Genomic DNA, 11,697 nt, shown 5'->3' with positions numbered 1-11,697 from the left:
AAAATATGCATATTCAAGACCTAGTTTGTTCAATACATTATAATAACTAAATTTCCTTTTTCTCAATACTACATTCTTTAAATTGTGCTCTCAAATCATTAACCTTAGTCATATAATCCCATATGTTCTCAAAGTTCTTTAGATCAAGGCTAATCAAATCATTGTCAATTTGATAGCCTCGAACTTTGTCTATTGTATCATACATTGATGTCGAGTTGCATGGTTATATGGTGTTAGCAAAGGAGCCTTAGAATGATTTATGTGTGGGAAACTAAGAGCACAAAGAAATAGTAAAAAAACACATACATCAAGAGATATGCCCCTTTTTTCACTCAATCAAGAATCTCCCCAACAAAAAAATGTTTTGGCACTTAATAAATCAATGTGTTTTCAATGTTGGAATTATTTTCTAGGATTTTACAACGTCCAAAAATGGACTCAAAGACTAAATGTAAAATAAAATCTCAAAATGAGAACTTCAAAATAACACCAATGTGTAGTTCTTAGAAAAATATTCAATTTCAAAAAATATAATCACCTGAATCTGAGGTCGCATGTGAAAATTTACATCCATTTGAAATTAAAAAAATGAGAAATGTCCTTTAGGATTTGATGAGAAAACTACTTTTTTGGAAAAGTGGTATCACTTGAGAAAAAATTGATTTCACTACCATGAAGAGCACAAAATTTTACCCCAAATCAAAAAAATTATGCTAAAAAATGCCTTTTTATGCCTGAGAATGAGTTGTCTAAAGATGAGGGGCAAAATGCAAAATTCCAACAAAGATGGATCCAAAATCTGGAAAAATCAACCTTCACCAAATTTAGCTGAACTACCATAAAATTTAGAAAACTACCAAATTTGTCAATTTTCCAACTAAAGGTAAAATGTTTACTAATTTTAAGAAACCTCCAACCAAAATTAATTATAGCCAAATTTAGAAAAAATCGCCAAGTATGACACAAGGTCAAAAGATTAACATGCAAGTCGATATCACTAGCACAAAGGTTGAAGAGGGCACATAGTAGCTTATTAAAAAAAAATTGTGTAAATTTGAAAATTTTAATAATAATAAAAAAATATTTTTATTGCCATGAAATCCAAGTGGCAAACAATCGAGGGTTGAAGCTACACCTTAAATGATTTAATAGGGGTGTGTGGTTCTTTTAAAGGTTCATGTTTTAAAACAAAGGGTGTAGCCCAATAGGGGTATGGGGCCCAACAAGGGTACCTGCATACCTCCTTTGGTACAACCTGTAGGGACAAGGCCTGCAGAGTATATCTGCGTAGGTACCCTCCAAGTACTTTTTATTTTTATTTTTTCAAATTTTAGAAAAAATTAAAACTAACTTTTATAAATTTAAAAATACTATTTTTTTTTCTAAAAAAACAATATATATTTTATTTAATAATAGAAAAATTAATGATTTTTGTCTCAAAAAGTGTGTCGTATCATGCATAGGTTGTATGGCTTGCCTGCTAAAAATTTTGCTCCAAATTTTACTTTCTTCAAAATTGATGATTTGACAGTCAATTTAATGGGATGTGGGCTTTCTAAACCTGATGACATAATCTATTTGACCTCAAAATGTCTCAAAAGAATAGCTACTCTCCAAATCTGGCCATGAAACCTCTACTTCAAACATTCATAAATTTCACCTCCGATATTCGATCTAAACAAAATAAAAAGCTATTATGACTTTCTTGGTTGCTCTAAAATCAATAGTGAGCCCAGATTTCCTCTAGGAAGCTCCCAAAATACCTATGGTGAAAATAAAGATAGAGGATCACCCAAAAATTTGAACTTCTTTCAACCATTTTTTATTCTCCATGACATCATCAAATGCAAGAAAACAGCATACTTTGCTTTCAAGAATAAAGTAACTCTAGTTTCCTAAAAGATTGTGAACCCACAACTCACAACTAGCTCTGATGCCATGTCAGATTTAGCTATGAATCCACCCAAGATCAAAATGACTGAAGGAAAGCGAGACTAGAATCCAAAGATGAACAAACTTTGCACTCCCTTTGCACTAAACTAGAATTCATAATCAATTGAGCTAGCAAACTTAGCACAGCAAGAGGTGAGGGATATTTATATAACAAAATAGGGGCAACTAATTCTAAGAGTAATAACTCTAATCTACCCAAAATAGGTGGGATTTTTACCTACTTGATAAATGTTTGATTACAAATGTAATAACCTTCCATAATAGCACAAAAAACTAATTTTTTTGTGTTATTAATTTTCTTTAAGTTATTAAGTGTTCATTCATCAATATACTCAGGTATTCCTATCTAGATAGCATAGGTATTAGTTCATTCATCTAATCATGCGGTTTAGGCATATGTTTTATTCACAATAGGCAGCCACCCAACAGGTGTAGGCATCTATCTCCATTTAGGCATGGGATAAGTATGTGCTATGTCCATAATCTTGTGAATCATCAAGACCATCTGAGTCCTGAGTCACATCCCTGAAGACTACACTTCATATTGGAAGTGCATTGGGGTCGTCGTCCTCAGAGGTATTATTTTTATTTTAGCTTGAAACACACCTCGGAATTTAGCCTATGGGCTCAAGGTATCAAGCAATCCATCTAAGATCCTTCCAAGTATACATGAATTTATTTTAGCTTAATATTTATGTTAGAAATTATTAACCCAATCCCCTTAACCATTATCTTGAGTTATTACTCTTGTTTAACCATCCTAAATTCCCATCCCTGATTGCCTATGTACTAAGGACACACTCCATCCCTAGACTGTCCACATACACTGTTTCCAAACAAGATCAAGGCCTATGTAATTTTGGTTTCTAAATTGGGTTTGATGTAAGATGTTTAATGGGTACATAACCCTTTCTAGGGTCATTGTCCTTGATAGTTTCTCCATAGTTGCTACCCACGTTGGCAAGATCATAAAGCAAAAAGGGTCCATGTTGGCCCCTAGCTTGTTTACCTAATTCCATCTAAATCCTATTCCTAAGATCACGTCACTCTTATCCCATGTGTTGAAATAGAGAATCATAATATCCCAAAATTAAAATAACAAAATAGAAGAATTGCATACATCCAAGCCCTATTGGGGTTTTCTACGATTTTCACTAGCGGATGTAGGTTCATTCAAAAAATATCTTATTAGAATTTTTTATCCAAGAATGATTTCCCACCCCTTGGATTTTAACTCCACAATGTCCCTTATTACTCCCTAACGATTTATAGGGATGATGCCATAGACACCATTGTTGCAATTTTATTAGGCGTTAGATGCAATAGCTCAATCACGACGGCATTACCCGTAAGCACGACCCAGAGGAACTGTATATACTAAAAACTGCAAGGGTTTTTCTATATTGCTCCTCTTGTGTATGTTTACTAACAACATAAAAATAAAAATGCAACTAAACTATTATATAAAAATAAGTGCTTCATATAGAGGAAAATAGAAAGAAAATTACAAGATTTAGGAAGGAATCATTCTATCTATCTGGAAAATAAAACTATTAAATGACAAGTAGAATTCATTATTTGAAAAGGAAGATAATTCAAACAAAATACAATCTAATTATATCCTTTCAAAATATAATTTTATCTCTTTAAATCATTCTCACGATTTACACAAAAGAAACTATAGAAAATATTATAATATTTCATTAATTGTGAGTTATACTTTGAGGCATTTATTGATAAACAATATAACTTTATTCAATAATTATATTAACTTCTTAAGGTGAGACATACATAAATAAATTATTATTTATATGCTATCATAAATCCATTATTAAGAAGGAAAAGGGATGCTTCTAATTCAAATATATTTCCAACTACATTGTTAATCTACTAAGAATTGAATCATATATTTCTTAATCCTTAGTTTTAGCATTGAGCTAAAAACAATTAATTTTAAAGCTAACCTTTATTGATCTTCTCTTTTAGGTGGTATATTTCTCCTAAATCTTATATGTAGATTGCAATACTAACTAAGATTTCTTTCTAGAACATCTCTTAATTAGATGAGATCCTAGTTGTTTAATTTTTGAGAAGGTAAGGAATAGTTTTGTATAATCTTTTACAATGATAAATTCATTTGCATATACCTTTCAATAGGAAATAACTATTTAATGTATATTTAAATTATTGTTAAGATATTGTATTGATCACATTATTAGCTTATGAGTGATTAATTGAATAGTTTTTGGACATTTGGCATTTAAGTTTAAAAGATTTCTATTTTTTTTTCATAGGAACCACCCACCAATTTAATTCATATCCTCCTAAGTATGATGCGTGGAGTGTTGATATCTTGGATTATGGTAAATTAGTAATTAGTGGTTTGTGTTAGGCTTCACAGTCATATGCAACAATTGGGAGAATGTGATATGTAACTATGTTAATGACTAGTTCTTTAGATCTAATAAAACAAAAATCTTTCATATCTTATGCACACATGAGAGGAAGGCTACGATGTAGTAATGTATTGAAAATTTTGTCCAATCAATTGCTTAGGAAGTAATTATAAGATTTTAAAAGGAAAGGGATTATTTACATTTTCATGCAAAGGAATCATTTCAAATCAATCGTTATTGAAGATAACAATTAATGAATTATAATTTTCAAATTACTTGTCATTTAAAATAAAATGAAATGGCATACTAGCCAATTATAAACTCATATAGATGATTTTATCTATTCTAAATCATCCTTCAAGAATACAATTATTTATCACAATGGCAAAGATTGCACCTTATGATTTAATAGAAAATAATTAACATCTCATTTAGTTTATTTCAAGTAGTAAAAAAAAATGAATGATTGCGGATTACATTTTACATCAAAAAAGATTGTATGTTTACTTCAAACAACTATATTATGTTTATACTAAACAGTAATGGTGAGAAAAACTAAGATCCTATCAAGTTATTAGGAAACAAGATATAATGTCCTTGAGATATTCAAGGTATTTTCCTTTTTTTAATTTTTGTACTAGTTGTTTATGTTAGCTAATGATTATTGTAAAAAGGATCACTTCATTACGATCATGTCATGTAATTCCATTTAGATTATTCATCCAAAACTTATGTCTAAGTCCTTTAAGGTTTTTCATTGCAACATAATTTCAAGATTAACGTAATATTATTTTGATACCAATCAAAAGGTATATCTTGTTAGATCAAATAGACATATTATACTCAATGAATTTCTTAAATAAATTAGAATTAGTGACCATCATTAATTGAAGAGTCATTGGATTAAGTGACTCCTTCATCTAACATTAGAAAGATGGTGGGGAAGTAAGAACAAAAGGATGATTTTTGTATAGATTTAAAAACATGTTAATGGAAAGAGATCAATAAGAGCCAAATTCTATTTGTTTACCTAGCTGCAATATTTCCCTACTGATCTAAGATTCCTTGGTATTCACTAATGTGAGATAGAATTCTCTATATAAAGACATGACTCATTTTCTTAAAAATTCTTCATTCATTCTAAGATCCAACATTATCAACATGGAAATAGAGGGTTTAATCCACCTACTTGATATCCCTATTTCCTGGTTGGGATTGGAGATATGAAGACCCACAACTTTGCCAATGCCTTCCTTTCAAATTGTTGTTGTGGATGGTAGGCTCCATGCACCTTGCCAATGCTCTCTTCTCTTACTCTATGAATGGACGACTTAAATCACACACCTAACATTCTCTAGACTTAATATATTACTTAGTGTGTGTGATTTAAGGTTGGCCCTCCATGAACCTAGTGTTCTCCTAATCTGAATTATGGATTCGGATGACAACACCTAAGTGAGAACCTGTGGTATTGTGGATTTGTTTACATGAACAAGGTAAACACAGAATTGAAGCAAGCCAAAAAAAGTAATCTATTTAATTCAAAAATCCAACATATATCAGTTTATGAGATTCCAAGGGTCACCAAAACCCCTTAAGAATCGAAACCCAACATCATATTTGTTTATTTACATAATAAAATCCAAAACTAAGAAATTTTCAAAAAACTATATGAAATTTTGTCCCAACTTTAACTAGACATAACTTTCTACTCAAGACTCAAAATCGCAAGCCGTTTAACTCATTGGAAAATTCTCCAAGAGTTGAAGGCGAAGTCCTAAAATAACTTGCCTATGGCAATGTTTTAAAGGACAGGCCAAAGTTTCAAGCGCTGAAAATGCTCCGAAAGCTTTCAAAAATACCAATTACTAACATATAGAAAAACTATAAAAAAATATGAAAATATTTTTTTCAATATTTCAAATTTACTTCTGATCATCTCCCCTATAATGTTCATAGAGGAAAGGGTATTGATGGGCAGATCTCTGTCTGTTGTCTATGGAATGAAAACCCATTGCTTTATATTAATTTTTCTCCCACCATTTTTTTCCACGAATTTAGAGTCATCTTCCTCTTTGTTGGAGACATGGAAGATTTTTTCTACTTGTAACTTAGTCCATGCCATGAAACTCCAAGTTTCCTCTTCCTCTTCATTGCCACATTCTAGGTCTTTCCTATTTTGAGAGTTGGCATGGGAAGTTGGTGATAGTTAGAATAATGTTTTCTTTAGATCTGTTTACAGATTGGCAGTATCTAGTTGCAGATGTGGAAGGAGTTCATTGTGAAGATTGCATGCAACTGTGCCACGACATGGAGTGGCTTTTCTCCACGTTGAATGGTGTTTCTCTATAGTTTGTCGCCACAATTCCTGAGCTATCGATGTTTAATGTAGCTAACGAGGAGAGAGGTAGTGACTACTTCAAGACATGGTGAGTTTGGAGTGAGTTTGACTTACATGGTAGATGGGGTGACTCTCTTTATTTGCCACAATATGAAGTGGATAGGTAGCTAAGCTCATCAAAATATTATTAAGAGCAAGTTTTCTTATTGTCTAAAGTGGCCATGCACTCGAGGGAGTGAGAGTGGTGTGGGAAATGTATTTTGTGACTTCTTTTCCTATCTTAGGCTGAAGTGGAGTAATACACTTCAACTTTTATTTCACATTTTGATATTGTGATTCATAAAATAATAATTGTAAAACATCAAATGTTTGGAAATTTAGATTTCATACACTAAAATAAATGTAAGTTCATAAGATATTATCATAAGGAGGTTGAGGTTGTGATAACATTATTATACATATTTAGGTAAGGATAAACAAATGGTTATGGAAGGTGGCTAATAAATTCAAAAGAAGGTGTGAGACTCAATTATCCAAAGATGGGTATGATTGGCACATGTAATTGAAGAATTATGGAGCATGTCCTCATCCTAATCATTGTAATATAATCTAAACAAGCTTAATAATGTATGTAGGAAAAATAAATATTTCCTAATATAAGGAAACTAATAACATACACAAGAACAATTTGTGTACTATTTCTTCTGCTTCCTGTCACCAGTTTTTCACTTATACCTCAATCAGGTAGAGCTTATTGTTTTAAATTGAAAGAAGGAAAGGTACATTTCTTAATCTTTCATATATTACATTCAAGTGCATAAACAGAAATCAAAAGATTACATTAACAGATTATTGCATTCATACAAGTGCAAGTAACAAAGAAAGGATTTATGCAAGTCTTTTCTGAGCAAAGAAGTAATCTTCATTGAATGTAGAAAAGTACATTTGTCAAACACAAGCCATGAGACTAACTTATTCAATGCAAATAAAAAGAGAGCATATACATGAATAAGAAAATAAATGTAAATAGGAAGTGAGACCAGTCATTGCTTGAATGATTGGTTCGTTATGTCGCTCTACTATGTGTCTTACCTCTAGTCTTTTGTGTCTTTTGTTGTTCTAGATAGCTCCTAGTGCCTGCATTTAAGTAATGAGAATGATGTTAGATCATAAAGATCTAAGCAATGACAAATCTGAAGCATCCTAAATACAATTATCCCTATGCATATATATACTGACTCAAATGCACATTGAACAAGAAATAAAAAAACAATCAAGTCATCATATCATACTCATCCAAAAAATATGCATTTGTTTTCTAACTTGTTCCCTTCATGTGCAGCTATAGGGGTAATCATGTTTTCAGATGTAGCATGTGGGGTAAAATGTGGCTCCCAACTCCCACAAGGGTTGAGCCCAACATGTTAATCCAAGAAATGAGATAAAATAAGATGGAAAATTATCAAGTAAACATTGCAATAAACATTAAGAAATTTTGTATGATCATTTTTATCCAAAGAAAAGTTGAGTGAACCTTTAAGGTGGGAGAATTTTTAATTTTTAGCACAAGTAGCTATCACAAAACAATGAAAGTTATCAATTTCATAAGTAGAACAGTAAGGAAAGTCGTCTTTGAATCAAATATAGAATACTCCAGTTGTGATAGCGAATCATGTAAAAACTAAAATTCCCCACCTTATTTTGGTTTGCACAATTCATAGTATTTTCCAATTAACTAGAATAGTATGACAACTGATCAAGAATCCTTATTGTTCATAGAGTATGCCAATAGACATCCATCCAAGGCTTCATAGCAACAATTGAGATACAATGGATAGTGATCAGGGTTTCACAAGGGCAGTCTTTGGAGCTATCAAGGTCAATCAAGGTGACAAGTAGTCATAAGATTAATAATAATGATCCCAATATATCAGATTGTGTAAAATAGTAATCAATGAGCCATATAAGCAAGACAATCGTCAAGAACAATTACAGGGATAGTGGCTACCGAAGTGCAAAAGATTGTGTTCATTGAAAGTTGCAGGCACTGGCAAGAGCTTTATAACAAATCATATGAGAAAATGCAATTACAGACCTAGATCATCAGGATATTTTAGCAGTCAAAAGGCCATGAGAACATTTATATCTTCATATGTTGTCATAGCAAGAATTACATGTAGCAGGCAGGGTATTGAAGGCTAAAGATAAAATATTCAAGAAAGCAACTCTGACAATATTTACTTACAGCCCACAAAAGATGTAGCTTTAATACATTCATGTATGAGCAATCAAAAGGAGATCATACATAGCCCACTGCCCAAAAAGCAGTAATCCTGTAATGATCAGTAAGGCAGAAACAGAGATATATGTAGCAACCTAAACGGACAATCAAGAGTTGCAAAATGAATAATTTGATAGCACATTTACAATGAACAAATTGTACAAAGGGTGTTGTTAATTCTTGGAATTATATTCAAGTTTCAAGCAACATATAATGCATCAACGAGCATGTTAAAGATAGACATGTTGCAGGTATCTGGCATCTACTTTATTCAAAGTAATAAATGTTATATCAAACAAGAATTATCCATAGGGAACAAACCTAAGAGCCATAAAGTGCAGTGATAATCACAAAGGACAGCCATAGCAACCTTTCACAGAAAAGTGGAATAGTCGTGCCATTTAATGCAGTCCTAAATGCAAACATGAATAATAGAGGTCTTAATGGTGAGAATGAAGCATACAAAAATAGCAGTCACAGTGATAGAGGCAGTGATATATGACTTAAGAGTCCTCAAGATGAAGTATACAAGTACAGTGAGGAAACATACATGTCGCTTCAAAGTGTATAGAGTTACAACTGCTAATGAGTAAATATGATTTTGAAAAGGACTATCACATAGACAGTGATATGACTGCTACAGTTATGTGAGTACCATAATAAAGAATGGATAAATGTTTAGTCATAAAGGTAAGCTAGATCATTTGTCACCATGAAAGATACAGTTTTAAAGCCAAAAGTTTCACACAGCAACAAGTATCCACAATCAAGGTGCAAAGTACTTTTATATAGTCATGAGCACCAGTGAACTCTAAAAGAGACTCAATGCATGAAAATCATATCACAGAAGTCATAGCAAGACTTTGTCAATCACAATCAAGGCAAAGTATAGTCAGGAGGAGAGAACTGTCACATCATTGAGCAGGCATGAGTACGGGTGAAAACAGTGAGCATCCCTAGGGAATTTGATATATCCACAAGGTAGATTGCAACTTCACTAAGGTCACTGTCAAATCAAAGGTGAACAATGTGAAGACCTTCATTGCAGTATTTATTGGAAATATTACTGTCCAATTCAATAATGAATAATAGACAGTGGTCTCAAACGGTTAAGACATTGATAAGAAGGATCTCAAATAATTCTTGAGCAGTGAATGAAGTTTCAATCCATCACACAGAGCACAAGACTCTAAGCAAAAAGAGATGAGATAGCAACCCAAATCAAAGATGAATAGTGAAAAGTGCAACATACAGAAGAACATCACGAGTATAGTCATGAAGTCATAGCTAGTTAGCAGAGTATCATATAGTGAGTCAAAGCCTTGGACAACAAATAGCTAAAACACCTTGAAGAGATTTGGTCACAACCAAGAGCATGATGGATAGTATTTGCAGTCATGACACAAAATGATACAAGCAAGATGCAGTTACAATCCAATCATGGTACAGTACATACAAGGAAGACAAAGGACAGAGACAGTAAGTTGTTACAGTGACAGTGAAAAGAAGATGAAATCCCCATAATGGTAAGCATTCTAAAAGCAAGATTCAATACTATAATATTACACTTATTGACACCGAAAGAAGCAAGTCTAAGATAGACATTTTTGATAGTCAAAGAAGTATTTTATGTTTATAACAGTCTTGTGAAATAGTCTCATCCCTCAATATAAGAACATCATTGTTATAATAATAGTAAAGAGATTAGTAGTCTCATAGAATACAACAACTCCGATAAAGCAACAGTCCATACAATGCACAATGAAGCACTCAGAACAATACATGAAGATGCAAAGATAGGAGCACAATGAAGTTTAAATGAAGGTTTTATTGTCACAAGATGTTAATCTCAGCCTAAGAACAATCCCAAAACACATGGCAGGAAATGCAGCATAACAGAGGGTTTTCCTTCAAAACCCCATGTTTAAAGGAAAAAGACAATCATATAGAAGAAATGCAGTAAAATAACACTGTCATAATAGTAAGAAGGTAGATGTAGAAATAGGAGGACAGTGTTATCAAAAGATTTAAGATAGATCTTTGTCAACTATATCAACCACAAATAGCAGTCTCAAGAGAAGATATACCCTTGTAGCAGCGCCCATGGAGGACCAATAACTGTGAAAAAGAAAAGATCCAGGTCCTAATTCCTTGGCAGAAAGTTATTACCAAAATTACACTCACAAAGTCCTTAATACAAAAGAAAAAAAAAGAAATTCAAAGCGGCATTAGATAATAATGAGAAGATCTGGAGTGAAGAGCTTACCAAGCACGTTTTTTTCTCAAACCCTAATCTCCATGGTGGCGGCAAAGTTGAAGAAACGAAAAAGAAGAATGAAAAAGATGTAAATGTTTCATCTTTTCTTCTTGTTTTAGGTTTGAAAACCCTAACATTTCATAACAATTACGCATTTTGTGCCTTTTTAGTTTAAGAAATCTTTTTCATAATACCTCATGGGTATTAACCAGATCCTCATAGAATTAACAATTGGTATCAGAGCTTTGGTCCTCTGTGTGCAAAAAGCCTCACCGCTTGAGGGAAAGATTCTAAGAAAGTCAAGATGATGAAGTAAGAGGGTCCGAAGTTCAACAAGGATAACTACAAGATCTGGAAAGACAGAATGAAGATCTACATCAAAGGACTTGGTGTACAATATTGGAAGCAAGTTGAAACAAAATATGTTGCTCCTACTACTCCTCCCTTAACACCCGATGAACTCAAAGAG

The 11,697-nt window shown here is 32.5% G+C and overlaps 1 long non-coding RNA gene across 1 annotated transcript; it reads right to left on the bottom strand.

The window, feature by feature from the left end:
- Positions 1-7,589: 7,589 nt before the first annotated feature.
- Positions 7,590-11,423, bottom strand: LOC131067218 (uncharacterized). Its single transcript, XR_009111792.2, has 2 exons — positions 11,238-11,423; positions 7,590-7,827 (listed from the first exon to the last, which is right to left on the bottom strand). It is a non-coding gene; the product is annotated as an uncharacterized LOC131067218 (long non-coding RNA).
- Positions 11,424-11,697: the final 274 nt, after the last annotated feature.

Source organism: Cryptomeria japonica, chromosome 3 (genome assembly GCF_030272615.1).
Source record: "Cryptomeria japonica chromosome 3, Sugi_1.0, whole genome shotgun sequence".
Taxonomy (NCBI): domain Eukaryota; kingdom Viridiplantae; phylum Streptophyta; class Pinopsida; order Cupressales; family Cupressaceae; genus Cryptomeria; species Cryptomeria japonica.
This window is presented reverse-complemented; position numbering and strand designations above follow the sequence as displayed.